The sequence below is a fragment of the Papio anubis genome, chromosome 2, assembly GCF_008728515.1.
Source record: "Papio anubis isolate 15944 chromosome 2, Panubis1.0, whole genome shotgun sequence".
NCBI lineage: Eukaryota > Metazoa > Chordata > Mammalia > Primates > Cercopithecidae > Papio > Papio anubis.
In genome coordinates this window covers 98,063,101-98,081,400 of record NC_044977.1, presented here as the reverse complement: position 1 = coordinate 98,081,400, position 18,300 = coordinate 98,063,101, and the positions used below count along the sequence as shown (strand labels likewise).

Sequence of the window (18,300 nt, the reverse complement as noted above, 5' to 3'; positions counted from 1 at the left end):
AAGTTTCAATAGAAAATCACTGGCTATACTAAGAACCAGAAAAATCTCACCTTCAATGAGAAGAGACATTAACTGATGCCAACATCAAGATGACAGAGATACTAGAATTATCTACAAAGAGTTTAAAACAGCCACCATAAAAATGATTCAATGGGCAATTATAAACTGCTTCCCAGGCTAGAATGCAGCAGTGCAATCATGGCTCACTGCAGCCTCAATCTCCAGGACTCAAGCAATCCTTCCACCTTAGCATGCCGAATAGCTGGGAATATAGGCACACATCACTACATTTTTTTTTTTTTTTTTTTTAGACACAGGGTCTCGCTATGTTGCTCAGGCTGGTCTTGAACTCCCAGGCTCATGTGATCCTCCCACCTTAGCCTCTCAAAGTGCTGAGATTATAGGGGTGAGCCACCATACCCAGCCACTTTTAAAAAATGAAAAATAAAAACTCTCAGTAAAGAAACAGAAGATATAAAAAACTAAATGGAGATTCTAGAATTAAAAATAAACTGAGGCAGCCAGGCTTGGTGGCTCACGCCTGTAATCCTGGCACTTTGGTAGGCCAAGACAGATGGATCACTTGAGGTCAGGAGTTCGAGACAGCCTGGTCAACATAGTAAAACTTCATCTCTACTAAAAATACAAAAATTAGCCGGGCATGGTGGCACACACCTGTAGTCTCAGATATTTGGGAGGCTGAGGCAGGAGAATTGCTTGAATCTGGAGGCTGAGATGGCAGTGAGCCAAGATCACGCCACTGTACTCCAGCCTGGGCTACAGAGTGAGACTCCATCAAACAAAACAAAACAAAACAAAACTGAGGCCAGGTGCAGTGGCTTACATCTATAATCCTAACGCTTTGAGAGGCCAAGGCAAGAGGATCACTTGAGACCAGGAGTTTGAGACCAGCCTGGACAACATAATGAGACCCCATCTGTATGAAAATAAATTAATTAATTAATTAAAGTAAAAAACACAATGGATGGGCTCAATAGAAATATGGAGGGGGGAGAAGAATGAATGAGTAAACATGAAGACAGAATATAGAAATTACTCAATCTGAACAATATGAGGGGAACTAGATTGAAAAATATTTCACAGACACTTGGAGACCTGTGAGACTATAAAAAATGACCAAATATTCCTGTTACTTGAGTCCTGGAGGACAAAAGAAAGAAGACAGGGATGAAAATGTATTCAAAGAAATAATTTCTGAATATTTCCCAAAACTGTGCAAAAGATATAAGCCCAGAGATTCAAGAAACTGAACAAATCCCAGAAAGGATAAACCCAAGAAACCCATGCCAGCACACAGACAGAAGCCCAACTTATGAAAACTAAAGATACAGAAAAAATCTTGAAAGCAGCAAGAGAAAAATAATACCTTACCTATAAGGGGAAAACAATTCAAATGACAGCAAATTTCTCACAGAAACCATGGAGGCCAAAAGGAAGTAGCACATTTTTTCCGAGTACTAAAAGAAAAGACCTGCCAACCCAGAATCTCATATTCAGCAAAAATATCCTTCAAGCAGCCAGGTGCAGTGGCATGTGCCTGTAGTCCCAACTACACTGCTTGAGCCCCAGGAGTTCAAGTTCAGCCTAGGCAACATAGCAAGACCTTGCCTCAAAAAAAAAAAAAAAAAAAAAAAAAAGGAATAAAAGAAAAATTAAAGCATACTTAGATGAAGGAACATTAAAGGAATTTGTCAAGAAGTTCTCTAAACAGAAAGGAAATGATAAAAGAAGAAATCCTGGAACATCAGGAAGAAAGAAAGAACAATAGAAAGGGTAAAAACTTTTAAAAATATGACAGATTAATCTCTCATGTTTTCTAAATGATGTTTGGTAAATGAAGCAATAATTACAATGTCTCATGTGGTTCTCAACATATGTAAAGGAAATATTTAAGACAATTATAAATGGGAGGGTTCAAAGACATAAAAGGAGGTAAAGTTTCTACATTTCATTTGAAATAGTAAAACACTGACATCAGGAGACCACGACAAGTCATACACACACACACACACACACACAAACACATACACACCCCACTAAAAAGCTATACAAAGAGATATACTAAAAAACACTACAAATTATAAAATGAAATTACTATTTTTTGAGACAGGGTCTTACTCTGTCACCCAGTCTGGAACACAGTGGCACAATCATGGCTCACTGCAGCCTCGACCTCAAGTCATCCTTCTGCCTCAGCCTCAAGGCTCAAGTGATCCTTTTGCCTCAGCCTCCCAAGCAGCTGGAACTACAGACATGTACCACTATACCCAGCTAATTTTTTTAAAGATGTATTTTGTAGAGACAGGGTCTTACTATGTTGCCACGGCTGGTCTTGAATTCCTGTTCTCAAGCAATCTGCCCATCTCAGCTTCCCAAAGTACTGGGATTACAGGCATAAGCCACTACGCCTGGCCTAAAATGTAATTATTTTAAAATGTTCAAATTACTCACAAGAAGTCAAGGAAAAGAAAATGGAGAAATAACAACAACAACAACAACAAACAGAACAAACACAAAACAAAAAAGGGCAGACTTATTCCCTAATATATATCAATAATTACATTACATGTAAACGGTCTAAATATGACAATTGAAGACAGAGACTGACAGTAGGTAAAAGACATGAACCAATTATATACTATCTACATGAAATTCACTTCCAATATAACAATATAGACAGGTTGAAAGTAAATGGATGGAAAAAATATAGCATGTAAACATTAATCAAAAGAAGCAAGAGTTATATTATCATCAGATAGACTTCAGAGCAAAGAAAATGTCCAGGAACAGAGAAGGATATTACATAATGATAAAAGAATAAGTCCACCAAGAAGGCATAATAATCCTAAATGTGTTTGCACCAAACTTCAAAGATGTAAATAAGTGAAGCAAAAACTAATAAAGTGAAAGGAGGAACAGACAAATCCATAGTTGTAGCTGGAGAGTTCAACCACCTCCACCTCAAAAATTGATAAGACAAGTAAACAGAAATCAGCAAAGATTTTAAAAAATAACTAAAAAACACTATCAACTAAAGGATATAATCATGATTTATAACATTCCATCCAACAACAGAAGAATTCCTTTCAAGACCCCACAGAATAGGCTGGACACAGTGGCTCATACCTGTAATGCCAACCCTCTGGGAGGCTGAGGTGGGAGGATTGCTGAGGACAGGAGTTTAAGACAAGAAACCACAGAATATCTACCAAGACAGACCATATCCTGGGCTATAAGACAAACCTCAATAAATTTAAAAGAATTCATACAATGTGTGTTATATGACCACAATGTAATCAAATTGTAAATTAATAACAGAAAGGTAATGAAAACCTCCAAACACTTGAAAATTAAGCAAACACTTTTAAATAATCCATAGGTTAAAAACGAAATATCAAGGAAATTTTAAAAATACATTGAACTGGATGAAAATGAAAATATATCAAAATTTGTGGCACACAGCTAAAGCAGTACTGAGAGGGAAATCCATAGCACTAAATGCTTACGTTCAAAAAGAAGAAAAGTCTCAAAACAATAATTTAAGCTCACAGGTCAAGAAACTAGAAGAAGAGCAAAATAAGCTTAAATCACAAACATGGAAGGAAATCACAGGGTAGAAATCAATGAAATGGGAAATTTTAAAAATAGAGAAAAACCAATGAAACAAAAAGTTGGTTCTTCGGACAGAGTGATACTTCATCTCAAAAAAATTATATTTCTATATACTAACAATGAACATATGGAAACCAAAACTTAAAATATCATTTATAATCACTCTAAAAAATAATCTCAATAAAGCTATAATTTTTAAAATAAAATGCTTAGATGTAAATCTAACAAAACATATACAGAACTTGTATGCTGAAAACTACAAAACATTCCTGAAGTCGAAGTGCTAAATAAATGGGGAGATATATCATGTTTTATGGATTGGAAGAGTCAACATAGCAAAGATGTCAATTCTCCCCTCAAGTTGATATACAGGTTTAATGTAACTACTGAAAAAAGAGTTTGTGGCTATAGATAAGATTATTCTAAAATGCATATGGAAAGGCAAAGAAACTAAAATAGCTAAAGCAATTCTGAAAAAAGAATAAAATAGGAAAAACCATGCTATCCTACTTCAAGACTTATTATACAGCTATAGTAATCAAGATTGTGTGGTATTGTCAGAAAAATAGACATAGATCAATGAAACAGAATACAGAATCCAAAAATATACTTACATAAGTATATCTAACTGATTTTTTTACAAAGTGCAAACATAATTTAAGGGAGGAGGGGTAGTCTTTTCTACAAATAGTGCTGGGAGTAAAAAGAAAGAATCTTAACCTAAACCTCACATCTTACATAAAAATTAACTCAAGATTTATCATAGATTTAAATATGAAAAATAAAACTATGAAACTGGAGAAAACATAGGAGGAAATCTTCAGGACCTACGGCTTGGTGAGGAGCTCTTAGATATGACACCAAAAGCATAATCCATAAAGATAATTCAGAAAACTAGACTGCAACAAAATTGTACACTTTTTCTCTACGAAAGCCCATCTGAAGAGGATGAAAAGACAAGCTAGAAATTGGGAGAAAACATCTGTAAACCACATATCTGATAAGCAACTCAAACCTAGACTGTATAAAGAACTCTTGAAATTCAACAGTCAAAAAATACAAACAATCCAATTTTAAAATGGGAAAAACACACATACAGACATTTCACCAAAGAGGATATATGGATGGCAAATTAGAGCATGAAAAGATACTGAGCTATTATGAAAATGCAACTTGAGAGCCCAATGAGATAATACTACCTACCCATCAGAACAGCTAAAATGATAAATAGTGACAGTATCAAATACTGGCAAGCATGGAGAGAAACTGGATCTCTCATGCATTACTGGACTGTCAAATGGTATACTCTAGAAAAGTTTGGGCCAGGCACAGTGGCTCACGCCTGTAATCCTAGCACTTTGGCAGGCTGAGGTGGGTGGATCACCTGAGGTCAAGGGTTCGAGACCAGCCTGGCCAACGTGGTGACACCCCGTCTCCACCAAAAACACAAAAATTAGCTAGGCGTGGTGGTGGGTACCTGTAATCCCAGCTACTTGGGAGGCTGAGGCAGGAGAATTGCTTGAACCTGGGAGGCAGAGGTTGCAGTGAGCCGAGACTGCACCATTGTACTCCAGCCTGGGCGAAATAAAGAGACTCATGTCTACACAAAAACCTCTGTATAATTGCTCATTGCAGCTTTATTTATAACCAAACCTGGAAACAACTAACATGTCCTACAAATAGTGAATGGTTAAACAAACCACAGTATATTCATTCCATGGAATACTACTCAGCAAAGAAGAGGAATAAACTACTGTACTGGTACACAGAACAACGTGAATGGATCTCAAGTGCATTATGCTTGGCTGTAAAAAGCCAGTATCAAAAGGTTATATACTATATGCATCCTTTCATGTAACATTCTTGAAATGACAAACTTAGAGAAACGGAGGGCTGATAAACAGTTGTCAGAGGTTAGGGATGGTAGAGAAGCAGGGAACAGGTGTGACTATGAATGAATAGCCAAAGGCAGATCTTTGTGGGGATGGAATAATTCTGTATCTTCATTGCTGTGATGATTACAGGAATCTACACATGATAAAGTGACAGTACTACACACACACACATACACACACACACACAGAGACACACACACTTTATACCAACATCAATTTCCTGGAGTTGGTATTGTACTAGAATTATATAATATGTAATCAATGGGGAAAACTAGGTGAAGCATACATGAGACTTCTCTGTACTACCTTTGCAAATTCCTGCAACTATAATTACCTTAAAATAAAAGCTGGGAAAAAAGTATTAACTTAAGATCTTCACGTACTGGTTACTTAAATTATGCTCATACTTCTTTGTTTAAATATCATTTTTAAATATCTCCACCAATGGAACAATAATCTTATCTGCTAATTAACTATAATTTTGATGTTTTATGCATGAACATTGAAGGGCACACTTCATAGTGAATAGCTCCTTAACTACATGACATTTCCAAACTGGAAGGTACTATAATCTCAGGACTCTTTGAAATAAAGCTGCTCAAAGATAACTAGTATTCGACTTAAAACAGGAAAGTGGCTGGGTGTGGTGGCTCACATCTGTAATCCCAACACTTTGGGAGGCAGAGGCAGGCGGATCAGCTGAGGTTGGGAGTTCGAGACCAGCCTGACCAACATGGAGAAACCCCGTCTCTGCTAAAAATACAAAATTAGCCAGGTATGGTGGTGCATGCCTGTAATCCCAGCTATTCTGGAGGCTGAGGCAGGAGAACAGCTTGAACCCAGGAGGCAGAGGTTGCAGTGAGCCGAGACCGTGCCATTGCACTCCAGCCTGGGCAACAAGAAGGAAACTCCATCTCAAAAAAAAAAAAAAAACTAGGCTGGGCGCCAGTGGCTCACTGAGGGTCCCAGCAGCAGTTTGGGAGGCTGGCATGGCAGATCAATGAAGTTCAGGAGATCAAGACTATCCATAACACGGTGAAACCTCACTAAAAGTAAAAAATTAGCTGGCATGGTAGCAGGCGCCTGTAGTCCCAGCAACTCAGGAGGCTGAGGCAGGAGAATGCATGCGGATCCCGGGAGGCAGAAGCTGCAGCGAAACAGGTGGTGCACTGCACTCCAGCCTGGGCAACACAGCGAGACTCCGTTTCAAAAAACAAACAAACAAACAAAAAAACTAGGAAAGCAGGCTGAGCATGGTGGCTCATACCTGTCATCCCAGCACTTTGGGAGGCCGAGGTGGGAGGACTGCTTGAGCCCAAGAATTTGAGACCAGCCTGGGCAACACAATGATACCCCATCTCTACAAAAAATTTAAAAAAAAAAAAAAAGCCAGGCATGGTGGCACACACCTGTGGTCCCAGCTACTCGGGAGTCTGAGGTGAGAGTCTTGAGCTCAGGAGGTCAAGGCTGTGTGAGCTGTGACTACATCACTGCACTCCAGCCTAGGCAACAAAGTGAGACCCTGTCTCAAAAAAAAAGAAAAGAAAAGAAAAGAAAATCAACTCCACAAGGACAAAGGAAGCTTCAGAATGTTCACACAAAGAGACATTGGAATGTCTTCCAGATCTTAGCAGATCCTTCCACAAGGCAGTGGATGTCATAACCTACCACCTTGCCTGGGACATATTAGGAAGCACTCAGTAAACACTGCTAAGTAAATGAATGAATGACCTAAGGGCTACCTTATTTTTGCTCACTGAAACAAGAAATGCAGGTTTACAGATCCCTTGCCATAATTCTGATCAACAGTTTGAACACTTTTCCACAATAAATCTGTACTTGGAGAGAAAAAGAGAAAGATTTATACAGATGACATTTGTCTAAAAGTAGAGTGAAGTAGTAATCACATACACAGCATCCGTGTTACTAGTTTTATAAAAATATATTTCAATTTGCCTCCCTTATTTCCTAAATCCTCTTCCCAGCATCTGTTTGTAAACAGCTCATGCCATAGATTATCTCTGTTCTATCAACAAAGACTTTGTGCCTATGCTGCAGGCTACCCTTGTTTCTGCTTTTTCTTCCACCTTTTACCCTTAACCCCTCCTCAAGCCCCTACCACATGCACTGAGAGAGGGAGAGGCTGAGAGAGAGAAACAGAAAAAAAGAGAGAAAGAGAGAGATGACTGCACCTTGCAAAATAGGAATTTAGACAAAACAGGGTTCATTTGGCACACAAATATTCAAACACAAAGTGTTCACCATAAAGTATATACAGAATACAGAAGACTCAAATACACAATACAGAAGACAAAACTGAGTTGTGTCACCCTTACTGAATTCACCTTCAGCCACAGGACTTGAGAACTGGTTACCAAATTTGTAGATTCTATTAAGGCTCCAAGTTGCTTGGGGATGGAGTGAACAGGAGGGTAGAGGTCAGTTTTGTCATTTGTTAGGAACTGAGAAGGATAGGGAACTAAACTTGATAGGACCTTTTACACTGATAATGTTATTAAATGCTTGTAACTATAAGGTAGACATAATCTACACTGGCTAGGTGGGAAAACTGCAGCTCTAAGGCTCAAGAGGTAGAGCCAGATTCAACCCACACTTCCTTACTTCAAATATTCTAAAGCTGACGATCTTTCCACCACATCCTTCTTCTATAAATCCAACCTTGGGGATTACAGCTACTCCCTTTCTCTAAAATAATTTCTTCTCCTTAGAGCACTAATAAGCTAATCAGAGACCTGTTGGTAGACGAAGGAGCCTGAGATTACACTTGTTACAACTACTCTTTATCCACTGTATTACCTTGAAGTCAGGTTGTCCTCTCTCTGACCATGTTACTTTTTGAATATAGTTGATTTCTAAGTTATTCTAAGAATGAAAAAACACTGAGACTCCAAGATGGCTTCTGTTGCAAGTACAAACACTTAAATCAGAGCTATTAACAACATTGTCCAAAACATACTTTCCAGAGGAAACTCTATTTGTTTATTTAATTCTATCTAGCAACGTTAAACCATTTCCAGTTGCTTCCATTTTTCATTTTACTAAAATTATCTTTAGCGGGATCAACTCTCCTCTGCAAAATGTAATTAAATATTATCTTCTATGTTGGTTCTGAGCTGTATTCTTTTCTGACCATGTCACAAATTTCACTAATTACTTTCCACACTGGCAAGTCTTTCGTGGCTTTGATTTCTACAAACCTAATTTTTCCCCAAGCGCTTTATCCTTCTGGCTCTGAAGGTACATGTGTAAATCTGTAATGAACACAAAACCTGTAATGGAACGTCCTACACCCAGTGCTCTGAAAAGTTGGTTCAGTGTATCCAATATTTAAAGTCTTATAACACTAGCATGCTAAGGGAAGTTTGCTATTCAGACTAAACAATGCTCTGACGTGAGATTCGTGAATGGTTAAAGAAACAGTCGTCCCTTTCTCACTCCCCATCTCTTCCAACTGGGAGAAGCCCTCGACGCCCATCTGTCAGCCCAGGGTTCCCGCAGGCGCGTGTCTTGGGTGGCCCCGGGGTCCAGGGAGAGGCTGGCGGGAGAAAGGGGACAGAGGACTCCAAGAAGCCCAGTGAAGCCCCGTGGGGAGCCCCATGGTCAAGGCCGGGCCTGAGGGCGGGGCTGGCCCTGGGCCGCCTCCACCTCTGGGCCCGCCCTGCGCCACACCCTAACCCGCCTGCTCTCGGCTAACGGGCCGCGGCACCCGCCTCCGCCCGTCAGCCCTCACCTCGCCCCGACGGCGGCCTTCGGAAGTCGGCGCCCGCCAGCTACCCGCCGCCTCCTCAGCAACCTTAGCCGACCGGGGTGCCCCGGCCCAGGTCACCGGCGGCCCCGGCGCAGGTAGGCGGTGGTGCGCGTGCGCGAGCCTTGAGCCCCCATTCGCTGCTGCTTAGCGACACCCGCACCCAAACCGACCAATCCCGGCGCGCCTCCACAGCCCTTGTCCTGGCGAAGGCGCGAATGTAGTGGTTGTTAAAGGGCTGCGACCCAAACTGAGAGGCAGCGTGACCGAGGCGCGCGCCTTCCAACTTTCTTCCCACCTCCCGGCTCTCACCGCGGCAGTTTGAGGTCCAAGCCTGTAATTCTCACGTCCGGAGATGAGAAGGAGCCTTCGTGGTATAAGCTCGATTCCTGCTGGGGTAGCAACCGGACCGACGTCTGGAGGCGGGGAGGCTCCGCGTGACAGTGTGATACGCCCGGGGCGTGTGTTCTGCGGTCCGCGCGGCTGGGCGGGAGGCCCGAGATAGGCAAACCAAAGAGCACAACCTACTGCCAGCCTGGATAGGGCGCCAAAGTCCGACCCAGGGGGACACACCCCAAGCTGGGGGCGGAGGCACCCACAAGTGGATGACCGGCTGGAAGGAGATTAGGTAGCAGAGTCCGTCCATTTATTCATTTAGCAAGTATTGAGCACCTGCTGTGTGCCAGGGCTTGTGGACAAAGCGAGGAATTCCTGACAGGAAAAACTATGTTAAGAGAGGAGGGCAGGGTGAGAGCACCCTTCAAACAATCAAACACCTGTATAAATACAAATTGTTCTTCAGGGAGGAGCAGGGGTTTTGAGAGAATTTACAGAAGCTTCTAGGCTGGTGTTGGGAATCACAGGAGGCTAACTAGGCAAAGGGGAGAGGAAGTGTGTTTCAGATGGAGACATCAGCATGTATATAAGGACTCTGTGGAAGGCAGCAGAGCTCCTTTGAGGGATGAAAAGAAACCCAGACAGGGGGTAATGGAAAGTTAGTGCTTAATAGATACAGAATTTCAGCTGGAGAAGATGAAACAGTTCTGGAAATGGTTAGTAGTGATGATCGCACAACAATGTGAATGTACCAAATGCCACAGATCTGCACACTTAAAAATGGTTATGTACATTTTACCAAAAAAGAAAAGAAACTCGGAGTTTAGAGAGTAAAGGAGTAGAGTGAGATCGACTAGAGCAAATAGGAGGAAGGGGCCAGACCATGTAGGATCTTATGGGCCATAGTGGAAAGTTTAGGACCATGGAACACTGATCAAAATTGCATTTTATAAAACTCACTTTGGCTGCTAAAGTGCAGATCAAAATGGAGAAATCTCAATAAAGCTATGGTGGGACTTGCCTGGGAGCCAGTGCAGTCATCTGAGCAAGAGAGAATGGAGCTGGAATGTGGACTGGTGTGAGACTGAAGAAAAAGAGATCTAAGCAGGCTGCAGAGAAATACAGGAGTAAAATCAATAGGACTTGGTGATGAGTTGGATGTGAAGGGGCGATGAAGTAGCTTCAAGGATGAGGCCACTGTTCAGCCATGGATAAATGGATGGATGGTGGAGGGATTCACAGATATGGAGAACACTGGAAGAGGAGATAAAATGGATCTTGAGCTCCATCTTAGACAAGTTGAATTTGAGGCACCTTTGAGACTTGGTTAGGATTTTGCAATGATTCATTTTAGATGTCAACCTGACTAGGTTAAAGGATACTCAGATTCCTGGGGGAACATTATTTCTGGGTATGTCTATGAGGGTGTTCCCAGGAGATATTGGCATTTGAATCAATGCACTGAGTAAGAAAGATCTGTCCTCATCCAATATGGGCAGGCACCATCTAATAGATAGAACAAAAAGGCAGAGGAAACGCAAATTCTCTGGAGTTGGGATACCCCTCTTCTGCTCTTGGCATCAGAACTCCAGGTTCCCCTAATCTCCTAACTCCAGGAGATTAGGTAGTAGAGTCCATCCATTTATTCACTTAGCAACTATTGAGCCTTTGGACTCCAAGACTTGTACCAGTGGTTCCCCAGGTTCTCCCGGCTTGGGCCTTGGACTGGGAGATACACCATTTAACTTCCCTGGTTCTGAGGCCAAGTCCAAGACAGGGTAGTCTTGAACTGAAGCACTCTACCAGCCTCCCTGGTTCTCTAGCTTGTAGATGGCCTATTGTGGGACTTCTCAGCCTCCATAACCATGTGAGCCAATTCCCCTAATAAATCCCCTCCCATATATATTTATAGATATAGATCTATATTGTAGATATATAGATGTCACATTGGTTCTTCCTTTCTGGAGAACCTTGACTAATACAGATGTCAACATAGCCGTTGTATATACAGGTTGCAGGTCAATGTAGAGGTCTGGGCTGGACACAGACTTTTTTTGAGGCTGAGTCTCACTCTGTGGCCCAGGTTGGAGTTTAGTGGCACGATCTCGGCTCACTGCAACCTCCACCTCCCAAGCTCAAGTGATTCTTCTGCCTCAGCCTCCCAAGTAGCTGGGATTACAGGCATCTGCCAACACGCCCAGCTAATTTTTGTAGTTTTAATAGAGATGGGGGTTTCACCATATTGGCCAGGCTGGTCTCGAACTCCTGGCCTCAAGTGATCCGCCTGCCTTGGCCTCCCTAAGTGCTGGAATTACAGGCGTGAGCCACCACGCCTAGCCTGGACTTTTGAAAATCATCATCATATGGGCGGAAATCAAAGCAGGGCTTACATAGCCAGAGAAAAATTACAAAATGAAAACTGAAGAGAATTGTGATAGAGTCTAAGATAGCCTACAGGGATCACTACCTCCTGGGATTTATACCCTTGTGTAGTCCCCTCCCACAATGAGTCTCTGATAATGAGGGTAGGTCACAACAGGCACAAAGAAGAAGAAAAACCAGGAGATTTGGGGTTGGTAAAGGCAATTGAAAACCCTGTAGCATAAGTGCCCTTCAAATATGGGGAACTGGGGCCAGGTGTGGTGGCTCACACCTATAATCCCAGCACTTTGGGAGGCCAAGGCAGGTGGATCACGAGGTCAGGGACAAGCGTGTCCAACATGGCAAAACTGCGTCTCTATTGAAAAATTACAAAAATTAGCTGGGAGTGATGGCAGGGGTCTGTGATCCCAGCTACTTGGGAGGCTGAGGCAGGAGAATCACTTGAATCTGGGAGGCGGCTGCAGTGAGCCAAGAACGCACCATTGCACTCCAGCCTGACCTACAAGAGCGAAACTCCATCTCAGAAAACAAACAAAACAAAACAAACAAACAAATATGTGGAATTGGGCTCTCAAAACTTGTGGTGCGAGTGCTTTAGAATAGGACCTTACACCCTCTGACTGGTGCAACTGGTGTGGCTCAGGCACCATGGTAGATTGGACAACAGGGGTGAGATGTAGTACCTAAAGTCCTAGCTCTCATCTCCAATCATTGGCCACTTTGACTCCAGACTCACAGTCAACTCCAGAGGCTTTCTCTTCCAGTCCTCTTCAGCCCTCCACTCCTAGGGTAACACCCTGGACCACAGAAGAGCTCCACCTCTGAAGTTATAAATGCAGATACCTGATCTTTCATCTGTCCTGCTAGTCTCTGAATTCCTTCCATGGTTTCTCTAGCCTGCAGAAACTTCCAGTTCATTTGTGCCTCTACTTTGTTTTATTATGAGCTCCCTCGAGTTTTCACTTCCTTCCCCATCAGCTGAGAGTTCAGGGTTTATCACCTCCATCACATTCTTCCCAATATACTTATATCTCTTGCACAGTTATCTTTCTAGCACAACTAGAAGGAATAGTAACACCCATCTGGCAGCACTACAATCCTGGAAGAATCCAACCTTCTGTCTTCTCTGCTTCTTGGCTCTGAGTGCCACTGGACAAAATCTCACAACCACACACATCAGTGCTACATACATTGTCAACTTCAACTAGGTCCTCAACACCCTTCAGCAGTCCTATTTGCCAAGGCAGCTCTCTCTCCAGCTCTCCCCCAAAATCAACTTCCAAATATCCTGCATGCTCCCCAGATCTCCCACTCTTCAACACCCCCTCCCCCTCTTGCTCTCCCAGGAACCTTCTTTACTGAAGAAAGAGCAACCATCAAAGTGATGTCCCTTAGCTCCAGACAACTCCTCTCCCTCCAGCTACCACCTTCTTTCCCTTCTCCCCTTTACAACCAAACCTCATGGAAAAAGTGGTCTATATCTGAACACTCCATTGCTTCACCTTCACCTTTCATCATTTCTCAGTCCCCTGCACTTCTGAGATCTGCTTCACCATACCACTGAAAATGCCCTCCTCAAAGACCTAGTCTTTATTTTCCTTGTTCTTTTTTTTTTTTTTTTTTTTTTTTGACGCAGAGTCTAACTCTGTCTCCCAGGCTGGAGTGCAATCTCTGCGCTGAGGCTTACTGCAATCTCTGCTTCCCGGGTTCAAGCGATCCTCCAGCCTCAGCCTCCCAAGTAACTGGGGCTACAGGCACGTGCCACCATGCCTGCCTAATTTTTGTATTTTTAGTAGAGACAGGGTTTCATCATGTTAGCCAGACTGGTCTCAAACTTCTGACCTCAAGTGATCTGCCTACCTCGGCCTCCCAAAGTGCTGGGATTACAGGTGTGAGCCACTGCACCCAGCCCTTCCTTGACCTTTCAACAGCATTTGTCATTGCTGTCCTGTCTGTCCTTTTCAGTCACTGTTTAAAAATAAATAAATAAATAAATAAATAAATAAATAAATAAAAAGCCATAACCCCCACTGTCCTGGTTTTCCTTTCCCTATATCTCTAGTCTCTTTCTCCCCTCAGTCTCCGTTGCAGCTTCTTTTCCTCTGTCATAAGAGAAACTATCACATTCTCCTTAGGCAATCTTATCCACTGCATAGTACCAGTCAGTTTCTACAAGTGATGTTTCTCAAAGCTGTATCTCCAGCCTAGTCTTTGTCCCTGAGTTTCAGCCCCAAATAGTCAGCCACAAGCCTCCACATCGTTTGACATCACCTCACACTATACATTTCCACAGCTGAATTTATCACCTTCATTTCCAGTCCAGCATCTCCCCCACTGTTCCCTGCCTCCATAAGGGGCATCACCACTTTCTCAGTTGCTTAACCCAGAACCCCAGAAGGCATCCCTAATTTCCCTTTTCTATCCCTCCCCACTTGATCACTAAGGCCTGCCAAGTCTACTTCCAATGTCTTTCAAATGCATACACTTCTTTTCTCATTGCTCCCACTATCTCTGGCCTGCCTTCTTGTAGCAGCCTTGTCACTGTTCTTTTTGTTTCTCATCTGGGTGTCTTCCCTAACTTTCACCATGTTACAGCCAATAAAACTCTAAATGCATCTCAGGCTTCATCACTCTTCTGCCTAAAACCATCCATGGCTCCCATTGCTCCTAGGAGAGTACAGAATCTGGATACCTGTGTCCTGCTTAACCTCCACTTTGCCTTTATACTGCCTTTATAAAACTTTTCTTCTGGAGGGCTTTCCCTGTATGCTGGAACATGTTGGTCCCCTATACCACCTGCCTCACCCTAACACCATCTCATTTTTTTTTTTACCTGATAGAAACTTTGATGATGTTAAAAAAACCAATCAGGCCGGGCGCGGCGGCTCACGCCTGTAATCCCAGCACTTTGGAAGGCTGAGGCAGGCAGATCACGAGGTCAGGAGATCAAGACCACCCTGGCTAACACAGTGAAACCCTGTCTCTACTAAAAAAAAAAAAAAAAAAAAAAATTAGCCGGGCTTGATGGTGAGCGCCTGTAGTCCCAGCTACTCGGGAGGCCGAGACAGGAGAATGGCGAGAACACGGGAGGCGGAGCTTGCGGTGAGCCGAGGTCGCCCCACTGCACTCAAGCCTGGGCGACAGAGCAAGACTCCGTCTCAAAAAAACAAAAAGCAATCAATTCCTTCTATAAACCGCACTCAAAACCTTCGCTTTAGGCCAGGCTTGGTGGCTCACACCTGTAATCTCAGCATTTTGGGAGGCCAAGGTTGGTGGTTCACCTGCGGTCAGGAGTTCGAGACCAGCCTGACCAACATGGTAAAACCCCCATCTCTACTAAAAACACAAAATTAGCTGGGCGTGGTGGTGCATGCCTGTAATGCCAGCTACTTGGGAGGCTGAGGCAGGAGAATTGCTTGAACCCAGGAGGTGGAGGTTGCAGTGAGCTGAGATTGCACCATTGCACTCCAGCCTGGGCAACAAGAGTGAAACTCTGTCTCAAACAATAACAACAACAACAACAACAAAAACTGGGGCCAGGCAGGATGGCTCACGCCTGTAATCCCAGCACTTTGGGAGGCCGAGGCGAATGGATCCTGAGGTCAGCAGTTCAAGACCAGCCTGGCCAACATAGTGAAACCCCATCTCTACTAAAAATACAAAAGAATTATCTGGGCATGGTGGTGCATGCCCATAGTCCCAGACTACTCGGGAGGCTGAGGCAGGAGAATTGCTTGAACCTGGGAGATGGAGGTTACAGTGAGCTGAGATTGCACCACTGCACTCCAGCTTGGGCAACAGAGTGAGACTTTATCTCAAAACAAAACAAAACAAAAACAGACAAACAAAAAAAAACAAAAAAACCCATTCACTTTATTCCTCAAAACATGTATGTCCCAGTTCCCTCCATTTCAGAGTCATAAACATAAAGCCTAGAGATAAGATACTTAATACCCAGGACAGATCTTTGTGTGTATATATACATACCATATGTAGCATTATGTTATATAGTATTACATAAATTACATGAAATTTTGCATAAGATTGGTAAGCAAGTCACTTAAACTTTATGAACAAAACTATGGGCCGGGCATGGTGGTTCATGCCCATAATCACAGGGAAACTTTCAGAGGTGGGAGGATTGTTGTCTGGGCCATTTCATGTTATTGTCATTCCTCACTTGTCTTAACAGGAATAGGGCTGAGTGGAACTAAGCAAGACCTACATCCTGCTCCTGATGGTTCTTTTTCTGCCCACTCTGTTTCTCTGAAAGCTTTGGGGAATTTTCCTGAGGAGGAAGCCTGATGCAGAGTTAACAGTGCAGGCTTGGTAACCAGGAAGTCCTGAGTCCGCCCCAGCTCAGGGGTTACCTCACTTCTCTCACCGGGTTTACCTCTCTGTGAAATGGGATGAAAGCAGGCTGGGTGCAGTAGCTCACACCTGTAATCCTAGCACTTTGGGAGGCCGAGGCGGGCGGATCATGAGGTCAGGAGTTCAAGACCAGCCTGACCAACATGGCGAAACCCCATCTCTACTAAAGATACAAAAAAAAATTAGCCAGGTGTGGTGGCAGGCACCTGTAATCCCAGCTACTCAGGAAGCTGAGGCAGGAGAATCGCTTGAGCCCGGGAGGCAGAGGTTGCAGTGAGCCAAGATCACACCACTGCACTCCAGCCTGGGTGACAGGGTGAGACTCTGTCTCAAAAAAAAAAAAAAGGAAAGAAAAGAAAAGAAATGGGATGAAAGCTGCCTTTTCACAGGTTTGAATAAAGGGATTATGGAAAGAAAGCCCAGTAAAGCAGATGAGCTTGCTCAGGATCAGGGCCACCATTCAGAGGAATAAAGCTCTAGGGAGCTCCCCTTTTTAGGAGTAGGCTCCCAAGATCTCCCTCCTAAATGAAGTGCTCACTCCAGGGAAAACGAATCTTGTTACCACATCCACCACGGATGGCTAGAACAGGGGACCCGTACCGCACAGCAGGAGATGAGCAGAGGGCGGATAAACATTACCACCGAGGATTCTGCCCTGTCAGATCAGCGGAGGCATTAGATTCTCACAGCAGCATGGACCCTATTGTGAACTGTACTTGCGAGAGATCTAGGTTGCACACTCCTAATGAGAATCTAAATGCCTGCTGATGTGAGGTAAAACAGTTTCACACCAAAACCACCCCCACCCCCACCCCCGTGGAAGACAAGAAAAATTGTCTTCCACGAAACCAGTTCCTGGTACCAAAAAGGCTGGGGACCACTGGTCTAGAAGACTACAACCAGTTCAGTTTTAGTGATCACCAGGAGTAACCATGTGGCCCAAGAGGGTGTGTCCAGCTTCCTCCTTGCATCTTGCGGCACACCACCTTTGCAGTATGGTGCCTGGGCAGTCCTGGGTTGTTAAGGGTGAGAGTTCTAAAGCCAGACTGCCCGTATTCAGAGACTGGCTTTGCTAAGGAACCTTGGGCAAGTTACTTTACTTGTTTCCTCATCTGTAAAATGGAGAAAATACCAGTGCTTTTTAGGGTTGCCAACCTAATAAGCATTATTCCTGCCCCAAATAAGTCTAGGCTATGTGGAAAAACGCGAATTTCTCCTTCAGCAAAGAGTAAAACTAATACCAGAGTTTTCCTGGCCCTGCAGATTTGGCCTGGCAGGAGACAATGCCATAGTCAATGTTCATGCTCCAGATGCAGACCTGGAGGCACCAGAGTGATGTAGAGAGGACAGTGGATTTGAAGCCATATATCTGGGTTCCAGACATGCTGTGTGATGCCGAGCAAGCCACTCCTACAGATAGATTAAGCATGCACACCCAGCACTTTGGGAGGCCGAGGCGGGCGGATCACGAGGTCAGGAGATCGAGACCATCCTGGCCAACATGGTGAAACCCCGTTTCTACTAAAAAAAAAAAAAAAAAAAAAAAAAAAAAAAAAAAGCCAGGCGTGGTGGCGGGCGCCTGTAGTCCCAGCTACTCAGGAGGCAGAGGCAGGAGAATGGCTTGAACCCGGGAGGCGGAGCTTGCAGTGAGCCGAGATCGCGCCACTGCACTCCAGCCTGGGCGACACAGCCAGACTCCATCTCAAAAAAAAAAAAAGCATGCACAGCCTAACACTGGAGGTGCTGAGGCCAGGTAGGTCAACATTAGACCCAACCCCGACCCACAGGTTTCGCTCTCCAGACTGCGCAAGCGCAAAGGATACGTAAACGACCCCGGCGTTCTGGGGGCGGGGACCGAGGAAGGCGCTGAGTGTCGCTCCTGCGCGTCCAGTCACAAATGACGTCTCTTCTGTCCCC

General features: G+C 43.8%; 1 protein-coding gene across 4 annotated transcripts in view; it reads right to left on the bottom strand.

The window, feature by feature from the left end:
• The window catches only part of SEC22C (SEC22 homolog C, vesicle trafficking protein), a 32,052-nt gene extending 21,610 nt beyond the window's left edge, over positions 1–10,442 (bottom strand). Inside the window, exon 1 of one of the 4 annotated variants that reach the window (XM_009201096.4) lies at positions 9,607–10,442. The gene's annotated coding sequence lies outside the window, so the exon portion shown is untranslated. Of the gene's footprint in view, positions 1–7,873; positions 8,708–8,746; positions 9,173–9,279; positions 9,425–9,606 lie in introns of those variants that run through there. The other 3 variants (XM_003894606.3, XM_017955552.3, XM_009201094.4) reach the window with 3 other exon arrangements.
• Between the last annotated feature and the right edge of the window lie 7,858 nt (positions 10,443–18,300).